The sequence below is a fragment of the Rattus norvegicus genome, chromosome 16 (assembly GCF_036323735.1).
Source record: "Rattus norvegicus strain BN/NHsdMcwi chromosome 16, GRCr8, whole genome shotgun sequence".
Lineage (NCBI taxonomy): Eukaryota > Metazoa > Chordata > Mammalia > Rodentia > Muridae > Rattus > Rattus norvegicus.
Window position 1 is genome coordinate 22,754,256 of NC_086034.1, and position 10,770 is coordinate 22,765,025.

Below are 10,770 nucleotides of genomic sequence, written 5' to 3' on the forward strand. Positions count from 1 at the left end.
TGTGTCTCTCAGGAGCGATCTACATCCGGCTCCTGTCGGTCTGCACTTCTTTGCTTCATCCATCTTGTCTGATTGGGTGGCTGTATATGTATGGGCCACCTGTGGGGCAGGCTCTGAATGGGTGTTCCTTCAGTCTCTGTTTTAATCTTTGCCTCTCCCTTCCCTGCCAAGGGTATTCTTTTTCCTCATTTAAAGAAGGAGTGAAGCATTCACATTTTGATCATCCGTCTTGAGTTTCATGTGTTCTAGGCATCTAGGGTAATTCAAGCATTTGGGTTAATAGCCACTTATCAATGAGTGCATACCATGTGTGTTTTTCTGTGATTGGGTTACCTCACTCAGGATGATATTTTCCAGGTCCAACCATTTGCCCCTTGAATTTCATAAAGGCATTGTTTTTGATAGGTAAGTAATATTCCATTGTGTAGATGTACCACATTTTCTGTATCCATTCCTCTGTTGAAGGGCATCTGGGTTCTTTCCAGCTTCTGGCTATTATAAATAAGGCTGCTATGGGCTGGAGAGTTGGCTCAGCAGTTAAGAGCACTGTCTGCTCTTCCAGAGGTCCTGAGTTCGATTCCCAGCATCCACATTGTGGCTCATAACCATCTGAAATGGGATCCGATGCCCTCTTCTGTGTGTCTGAAGACAGCTACAGTGTACTCATATAAATAAAATAAATCTTAAAAAAATAAATTTTTAAAATGAAAAAAGACAATGTGGGATACCATTCACCTACTAAGGACAAAGATAATGAATTTTGCTGGTGAATGAATAGAACTTGAGAGTATCTTCCTGAGTGACATAACCCAGACCCAAAAGACATGGATGGTGTATACTCACTTCTAAGTGGATATTAGCAATAAAGTACAGGATATCACTACTATACTCAGGACCAAAAGAAGATGAGCAAGAAAGAACCAAGAGAGGATTTTGAATCTAACTTAGAACATACTGTAAAATAGTCAGAGGAGGCAGAGGAAGGAAGGAACTAGATGGGAGTGGGTAAATTTGGGACAATTGAGTGTTTCAGGATCGGGTCTGGGGAGATACAGAGGAGATGGCTTGACAGCCATGAAAATGAATGGATAGCTGCAGCTGGTAGGGGTGGGGTTATGGAAAAATTTTACTTGATCATCACATTAGATGCTGATAAAGCCATATAAAAACAAACACCCCTTCATGTTAAAAGTCTTAGAGACCTCAGTGATCAAATTTGCATACCTAAACCAGCCAATAGACAATAACAACTTAAATGCAGAGAAACTTAAAACCAGAGAGTAAGCAAAGCTGCCCACATACAAAGGAGACCTCGCAAAATCTACCAAAGTACACCTACACCAAAGGTGATAAACCCTTACAGAAAAGTGTCTGGATACAAGATTAACTCCGAAACCAGCAGCCCTCCCTCATACAATAGTTAAAAGAGATAAGAAAAAATTTAGCCAAGCAAAACCCTTCACAGTAACCACAGGGAACATTAAATAGCCCAGTACAACTCTAATCAAGCTACTTAAAGTCCTGTCTGTCAAAAACATTATGTCTCTGAAAAAGGAATTAACAGGACATCTGAAGATGGAAAGGTCTCCTATGCTACAGATGGATAGGATTAACAAGGTGAAAATGGCCATCTTATAAAAAGCATCATCACATTCACTGCACTTCCCATCAAAATTGCAAGACAGTTATTTACAGACCTTGAAAGAGCAATTCTTTCAAAAAAAAAAAAACCCAAGATCGCTAAGACATAGATAGATAGATAGATAGATAGATAGATAGATAGATAGATAGAGTTAGATATCGATATAGATATAGATCTTGAATAATAAAATAATTCTTGGAGGTAACACCATCCCTGATCTCAAGACATATCACAAAGCAATCATAACAAAAGTTGTATAGAATTAGTACAGAAACAAAAAGTTGATAGGTGGAATCAAATCAAAGAAAAGACACACATATCTACCAACACATGATTATGACAAAGAAGGCAAAACCATACAATGGGGGAAAAATGAAAGTATCTTCAACAAATGATGCAGGTGTAACTGGATGTCTGCATGAAGAAGAATGCAAATAGATGAGTATTTATCACCCTGCACAAAACTCAAGTTCACATGGATGAAAGACCTCAGCATTGAAGCAGAAACATTAATATCCTTGGAACATTAATACAGTAGACAATTTCCTAAACAGAACACCAATGTCCCAGCCTCTAAGACCAACAACTGATAAATGGGGACTCATGAAACTGAAAACCTTCTGTAAAGCAAAGGAAACCATTAAAGGACAAAACAGAAGCCTACGCATTGGGAAAAGATCTTCACCAGTCCTGCACTTGAAAGAGAAATAATGGTCAAATTATATATAAAAACCCAAGGAGTTAGACACCAATAAACCAATTGGAAAGTGAGGTAAAGTGGTAGATGGAGAATTCTCAACAGAGGAATCTCAGGAGGCAGAGAAATAGTAAATGTTCAGTCTTCAGTCATCACTGAATGCAAATAAAAAGAACTCTTAGATTCCATCCTACCCCAGTCAGAATGGCTAAAATAGAAAACACAAGTGACAGCACATGCTGGCAAGGATATTGAGCAAAGGAAACACTCCTCCATTGTTGGTGGGAGGACACATTTACAACCCCCTTTGAAAAGGAACTTGACAGTTTTTTTTTCTAAAAATTAAGAATGGATGGGATTGGCAAACATCATAATGGATGAGGTAACTGAAACCGAGAAGGACAGGCATGGTATGTACTCACTTAAAGGTGAGGACCTTAGCAGCCATAAATTACAGAATAACCAGGCCACAGTGCACAGACCTAAAGAAGCTAAGTAATGAGGGCCCAAGGGAAGATGCGTGAATTTCACTCAGGAGAGAAAATGAAATAGATATCAGAATTCGATTGAGGGAGGGAAATTTGTGGGAGATGGGGAGGGGAACTAAGGTGCAGAGCAGGTGTGGTGTGGGAGCTGGGACAGAAGATACCAGTGGAGAGGCATCTCTGTCGTGAAACAAAGACCAGGAACCATGGGGGCTCTTAGCAGTCTATCTATGGAGCTGAGACTCGCGGAGCCTACTAGCAGCAGGTGATATGCAGCTTTCAGTGGTCATCTTCTGTACACAGGGGAGACTTCCAGGAGAAGGAGGAGAACACCAAAGCACTTAGAAAAACATCAACCCAAAATTTATCCTACCAGCAAGATAGGCAGGTTAAAATGGAACGGACATTAAGGAGATACCAAACCAATAACTGGACCAACTTGAGACCCACCCTGTGGAAGAGAGCCAATCTTTGACTCCATTAATGATATTTTGCTATGCTTGCAGACAGAAACCTTGGCTAATTGTTCTGAGAGTCTTCATCAAGCCCTGGATAGAAACAGATGTGCACACCCACAGCCAAATAAATATCAGGTGGAGGTTGGGGCGTCTTGTGAAAGAGTTGGGTGAAGGATATTGAATTCAAAGGAGGACAGTGCCATTGAAGGTTCAGAAACACAACAAGAAAACCTACAGATTAACCAACAGGGGACCATGAGGGCTCACAGGGACTGAACCACCAATCAAAGAGCACGCAAGGCTGCACATAGACCCCATATTCACAGGTAGCAGACGTGCAGCTTCATGTGCTCTTCATGTGGACTCCTGGTTTACTGAAGTGAGGGCAGGTTCACATTCTGTTCACATTTGGATTCCTTTCTGCTAGCTGGGCTGCCTTGTGTGGTCACAGTAGGAGAGGAGCTAAAATGTCTGCACTATTTTATCTAGGGTGAATAAGACCAGCTACAATATAGTAAATTTATATATGATATAAAAATCTTACCTTTGTTAAATCTGACATGCTTCACTTTTTTTTTATGTGCTGGTCTTCTTGCACTGTGGCATAGATTTTAAAGTTATGGTTATCGTACTATTCATAAGAAAAACATTTAGCGAGCATTTGAAGCCCTTTATATTTGAGTCCCCTGTGTCTTAGTTTAGATGTTTACAAACATTCTTTTTTGAAACCGGATCTCACTATGTAGCCATGCTGGTCTGAAACCCACCCCATAGACCATGTTGGACTTAACTCACAAAGGTCTGTGTGTCTCCTACCTCCCACAGTCTGGGATGTAATTCATGGAACTACAGGTCTAGGCAAATAATCTTTAATTCATTTTTCAGCAAATGATTATGATTATTGACTGGTATCCTCCCGAATTTCACAAGAGAAAACATGAGGCATGGTTAAGTTTTAAATAGAGCACAAACTAAAAGGCTCGAGAAAGCATACACACAATCTTTCCCTCTTTCCCTCCCTTCCTCCCTCCCTCCCTCCCTCCCTCCCTCCCTCCCTCCCTCCCTCCCTTCCTCCCACTTAAAAACTCTAATGACAAGATTTGCCTTGCTCAGGGATGTATGGCAGTAGACTCTTAGGGAACACTAGGAGGAAAGATTCCAGGTCTGCAAGGAGATAAGAACTCCAGAGGACAAACAACAGAGTGAAATAACCTGGACACCTGGGGCTCTCAGAGCCTGAACCACCAACCACAGAACATACACGGGCTGGACTCACACCTTCCCACTCATATGTAGCAGAAGAGTAGCTGGATTTTCATATAGGTCCCAGTCAACTGGGATGGGGCCTATCAAAAAGCTGTTCCTTATACATGGGATACCTCCTTCTAGCTGAGCTGCCTTGTCTGACCTTGGAGAGAGAGGAAGTGTCTACCCTTGCAGAGACTTGAAGTGCCTGGGTGTGGGGATATATAGGGGATCCATGACTGCTCAGAGGTAAAGGGGAAGGGGAACCGGAAAGGACTGTAGAATAGGGAGACTGAGACAGGGTCAGTGAGTTTGATGTAAAGTGAATAAGAAAAAATAAAATTAAATATTTCAAAGAGCATTAAAGTTTTGAAATGAGAGTGAGCTCTCTCTAGAAAGGCTCACCTTAAAGCACAGATCTGTTGTCTGGAAATAATGGCTCAACATAAACAATAGGTAAACATGTGTACTAAACAGGGAATTTCAGCATAAACAATTTTATTTCATATGGAAAGGAATATAGCTTTGTAAGATCATTTTGTAGAGCTAAACATTAACAAAGTCTAGGACAAGATTTATAATTCTACAATACCAGAATATGTGGAAGGAAATGAACTATTTATATATCCACATTGAAAGCTCCATCTGAAATATGACAAAAAAATGTCTTGGACTGCAGTATCAAGAACATTGCTGGTTCATTACAGGATGAAAGTTTACAGAAAACCTCCTAGCAAAAGGTAGTTTTCTGCTGCATTGGACATTTCAAAACTCAAACAGATCATTAGGAAACACTATTTATTACCTGTGATTATGTATGTATAATTCTAAACATGTGGCTTATGCTGTCATTTTTAGAGTCAGAAATTATAAAATTTCAGACTCAGGGACTGGGGGTGTTTATTCATGGTAGAACATTTGCCAATGACACACATGACCTTTAATTCAGTGGCAAACTGTGTCAAAATAAAAAATACTGAAGTGGACCAACAGCTGATCTAGCTTATTCTTTGTCTTGGTTCATGACTCACGAACTGAACTACTGAACTATGTAGTAATCCTGGTACTGCTGTTCTTTTGTTGTGTTGGAACAGTCTCCGTATTTCCTGTGTCATAAGCTTTCTAAATATTTGTCTCTGAATTTTTCAAATCATTTAATATCATTTTAATATTCATACTTAAGTAATTGTCACCATCAAAAACAACACTAAGATGGTAGGGAAGGGAGAGGTAGCAATGAATATCCTAGTAAGAGCACCAGTGGAAGGGGAAGCCCTGGGTCCTGCTAAGACTGAACCCCCAGTGAACTAGACTGGTGGGGGGAGGGCGGCAATGGGGGGAAGGTTGGGAGGGGAACACCCATAAGGAAGGGGAGGGGGGAGGGGGATGCTTGCCCGGATACCAGGAAAGGGAATAACACTCGAAATGTATATAAGAAATACTCAAGTTAATAAAAAAAAAAAAAAGAACCTATTCTGCATACAGGCAACATCCTTTAGGATAACCCATGCTGTAATTGTTTGGGACTCACACAAAGATCAAGCTGCACATCTCCTACCTATGTGTGTTGAGGCTTAGGACCAGCCTCTGTATGTTCTTTGGTTGGTGGTTCAGTCTCTAAGAGCCCTAAGAGTCCAGGTCAGTTGATTTCGTTAGTCTTCCTGTGGCGTTCTTATCGTCTGAGGGACTGCAATCCTTCCACTTATTTTTCCATGACAGTCTTCAAGATCCATCCAATTTTAGCTGGGAGTGTTCATCTAAGTCAGCTTCTGGGTGAACCCTCTCATGGGACAGCCTATGCTAGACTCTGTCTGCAAGCATAACAGGATATCATTAATAGTGTCAGGGACTGTTGCTTGACAATGTGATGGGTTTCAAGTTGGGTAGGCTAGTGGTTGGCTTTTCCCTCAGTCTCTCCTCCAGTGTCCCGCGCGAGCTCGCCAGCAAGAATACATGGGAACACACGAATTCTTTTTTTTTTTATTTTATTTTATTTTTTTTTATTATCTTGAGTATTTCTTATATACATTTCAAGTGTTATTCCCTTTCCCGGTTTCCGGACAGACATCACCCTCCCCCCTCCCCTTCCTTGTGGGTGTTCCCCTCCCAAACCTCCCCCCATTGCCACCCTCCCCGCATAGTCTAGTTCACTGGGGGTTCAGTCTTAGCAGGACCCAGGGCTTCCCCTTCCACTGGTGCTCTTACTAGGATATTCATTGCTACCTATGGGGACAGAGTCCAGGGTCAGTCCATGTATAGTCTTTAGGTAGTGGCTTAGTCCCTGGAAGCTCTGGTTGCTTGACATTGTTGTACTTTTGGGGTCTCGAGCACCTTCAAGCTCTTCCAGTTCTTTCTCTGATTCCTTCAACGGGGGACCTATTCTCAGTTCAGTGGTTTGCTGCTGGCATTCGCCTCTATATTTGCTGTATTCTGGCTGTGTCTCTCAGGAGCGATCTACATCCGGCTCCTGTCGGTCTGCACTTCTTTGCTTCATCCATCTTGTCTGATTGGGTGGCTGTATATGTATGGGCCACCTGTGGGGCAGGCTCTGAATGGGTGTTCCTTCAGTCTCTGTTTTAATCTTTGCCTCTCCCTTCCCTGCCAAGGGTATTCTTTTTCCTCATTTAAAGAAGGAGTGAAGCATTCACATTTTGATCATCCGTCTTGAGTTTCCTTTGTTCTAGGGATCTAGGGTAATTCAAGCATTTGGGCTAATAGCCACTTATCAATGAGTGCATACCATGTATGTCTTTCTGTGAGTGGGTTAGCTCACTCAGGATGATATTTTCCAGTTCCAACCATTTGCCTACGAATTTCATAAACTCGTTGTTTTTGATAGCTGAGTAATATTCCATTGTGTAGATGTACCACATTTTCTGTATCCATTCCTCTGTTGAAGGGCATCTGGGTTCTTTCCAGTTTCTGGCTATTATAAATAAGGCTGCGATGAACATAGTGGAGCACGTGTCTCTTTTATATGTTGAGGCATCTTTTGGGTATATGCCCAAGAGAGGTATGGCTGGATCCTCAGGCAGTTCAATGTCCAATTTTCTGAGGAACCTCCAGACTGATTTCCAGAATGGTTTTACCAGTCTGCAATCCCACCAACAATGGAGGAGTGTTCCTCTTTCTCCACATCCTCGCCAGCATCTGCTGTCACCTGAGTTTTTGATCTTAGCCATTCTCACTGGTGTGAGGTGAAATCTCAGGGTTGTTTTGATTTGCATTTCCCTTATGACTAAAGATGTTGAACATTTCTTTAGGTGTTTCTCAGCCATTCGGCATTCCTCAGCTGTGAATTCTTTGTTCAGCTCTGAACCCCATTTTTTAATAGGGTTATTTGTTTCCCTGCGGTCTAACTTCTTGAGTTCTTTGTATATTTTGGATATAAGGCCTCTATCTGTTATAGGATTGGTAAAGATCTTTTCCCAATCTGTTGGTTGTCGTTTTGTCCTAACCACAGTGTCCTTTGCCTTACAGAAGCTTTGCAGTTTTATGAGATCCCATTTGTCGATTCTTGATCTTAGAGCATAAGCCATTGGGAACACACGAATTCTTACTGCAGCTAAACATTTTTTGAATCTTAAGGAGAGGCCCGGGACGCCGGCAGGGCGCGGCTTATATACACCCTAACGTGGCACATCCACACCTGATTGGTCGCTTACCCAAGATCTCATTAGGCACGCCCCGGAGTGGGCAAAGACCTGGCACGAAGGCACTCTTGCACATACACACACAGTTAACTTCCTGAAAGGAAGTCGGCTGGCGCGGCGGAGGCCAGCGCCATCTTGTGGTGGCGAATGTTATTGCGGCCCTCTACACTCCAGCCCTGTTCCTTCATTGACTGTAGACAGGAAAATAATTGGATGTAAAGTTTTGTGGTTGGGTCGATGTTCGAATTGCTCCAGTGGGCTTGCTGCGTAGCTAGAAGCGCCAGTCACCCCAGGTTCTGTATCCCCAAGGCTATGATTCACAACCTCCACTGATTCTTGTGTGCCTCCCCTATCCCATTCTCTGTCTCTCTCTCTGAGGTTGTACCCTCACTCAACACCCTTACAAGTTACAGATCTCCATGTAAGGTTTGTATGTAAGCTTGTGGACATGACCTGTGGATGATTAACAGACTATGGCCATTTTTTATGCGTGATTGACAGGCTGTGAAAATTTCTTCTGGATGACAGAGAGTTGAGAGTTGCTTGTAGTTGACTGACAGGACAAGGAGGTTTCCAGTGGATGATTGACAGGACTTAGGCAATTCTTATGGATGATTGCCAGGCTGTGGGATTTCCCTATGGATAATTGACAGACTATGGAGGGTTTGCGGACAGATTTTTTGATAAGCTGTGTGTCTTGTGGATGAGTGACAGGCTGTGGGTCTTAGGCTGGATGATTGACACAATGTAGACATGACCTATGGATGCAGTTTTCAGACCACGTGTATCTATGTAAATTCTTACCAACAAATGAACAAGGAAACCCCCAGTCACTAGTACTTTGATTTTTTTTTCGTTTCCAAATTTCATTTTTTTATGCCCAGGAGTAATGTTTCTGTATTTGCTTCCATCAGGATCACAACATGCTTCTTAGGTAATAGATAAAGTATCAATGGTAACACAGGGACTAAAAGGTAGCAAAGCAGGACTTCACGCTTTATGGTAAAATGGTCAGTGTGTGCCTGGACTTACACCAAAATTGGTAAATATCACTATGAGGTGAGAAACAATGGCACCCCAGCTCCTGGATTTTAGATTCAAAATGGTTTAAGCAAAATGAAATGAGGGTCCCAAAGACCAGGGTTCATTTCATAATATTTAAATTTATGAACTGTAAGGATCTTGACTGGCTAAAGAAACAAAAAGGTGTAAGAATGGGACAATCTTGAGAAATAGTAGAATGGGGATTCTACACAGTACATGTTGGAAGTTACATGTGGGGAGTAAATGGACTGACAGAATGAAAAACTACAGTTCATCAAGTCGGAGTATTTAAAGAATATGTTCAATAAACAGAGGAATATTTTGGAATTAGAATGCATAATTTATTATTTATATGAAACTGCAGCTTAAAGACTAATTAATTAAGCCTTTAGAACTACAAGATGATCAAGAAGCATGTGGACAATGGAATGTCTACTACTGTGCTACTGGTTCTCCTTCCTAAGCTAGTACAGCCTAAAAATAGGAAATAAGGGATAGAGACTGGGGTGCTTGGTAAAACTCAATTGGCAAAACACTTGTCCTGAAAACCTCATTGCAGATGTGGGTATAATGGGATCCCCAAAGCTTACTTTCCTGCAAGTATGAAGATAATTTTGCTCCAAGACAGAAAATCAAACACACTAGGGATTTGAGTGAGTGAACAGTCTCCAAAATGGAGGGACCAGGGGTGGAACGAAAATGAGGGTTGATGGTCTGTATTCAGTCCCTAGAACCCACAGTATAGCAGAACAGAACTGTCAAGTGGCATTGTCCTTTGGCCCAAACACAGTAATCCACGTGTGGGGGGTAAAGTGAGAGAAAGACAATATCAGTCTCTATCTTTCATATGTGGATCAATGCACAAACAAGATGTACACATGTACACAATGTGAGTACTGGGGTTCAGGGTCATAGATCCAATTCAAAATGTCTTTGACCCATCTGCAAACACAGGTCATATTAGAGTAAAATGTTCTTAGTGAATTTTTTTTTACATAAACTAGACAATGTATTGAAATTTCATAAGATTTTATGATAAAATTTACCATGTTGAGATATATATATATATATATACCTTTAGAGATGGATGGGCTGTTAAGAGTTCTAGTTTTGATTGTAGAGCTCTCAGTTTTAATTGCTAGCACATTGCTGGTCACTCACAACTATTTGTAACTCCAATTCCAGGGGAACCAGTACTGAATTCTATCACACATACTGCATAGAAAATGCACAGTAGCAAAATCTCCTACATATAAATCTAATCAATTTAATGATATAAAAAGAAAACAAAATGTAATTTCTTTAACTTAAACATGTTAAAGTGCTGAATAGATGGGCTCTAAAAGAAACATTGGAAAAGTATTTATGACTTAATTCAATGATTATGTTTTCTTATAGAAGGCCTAGGATTGGCTCTCTTTAGTTATACAGGCCTCTTATGCCTAGGAGCCCTAAATAGGAATGCAATCCAGTGGGGCTCAGTGAAAAGGAAGGTAAGCATGACCCCTCCCTCTCAGGAGGCAGCCCATAAAATACAGGATGCCCA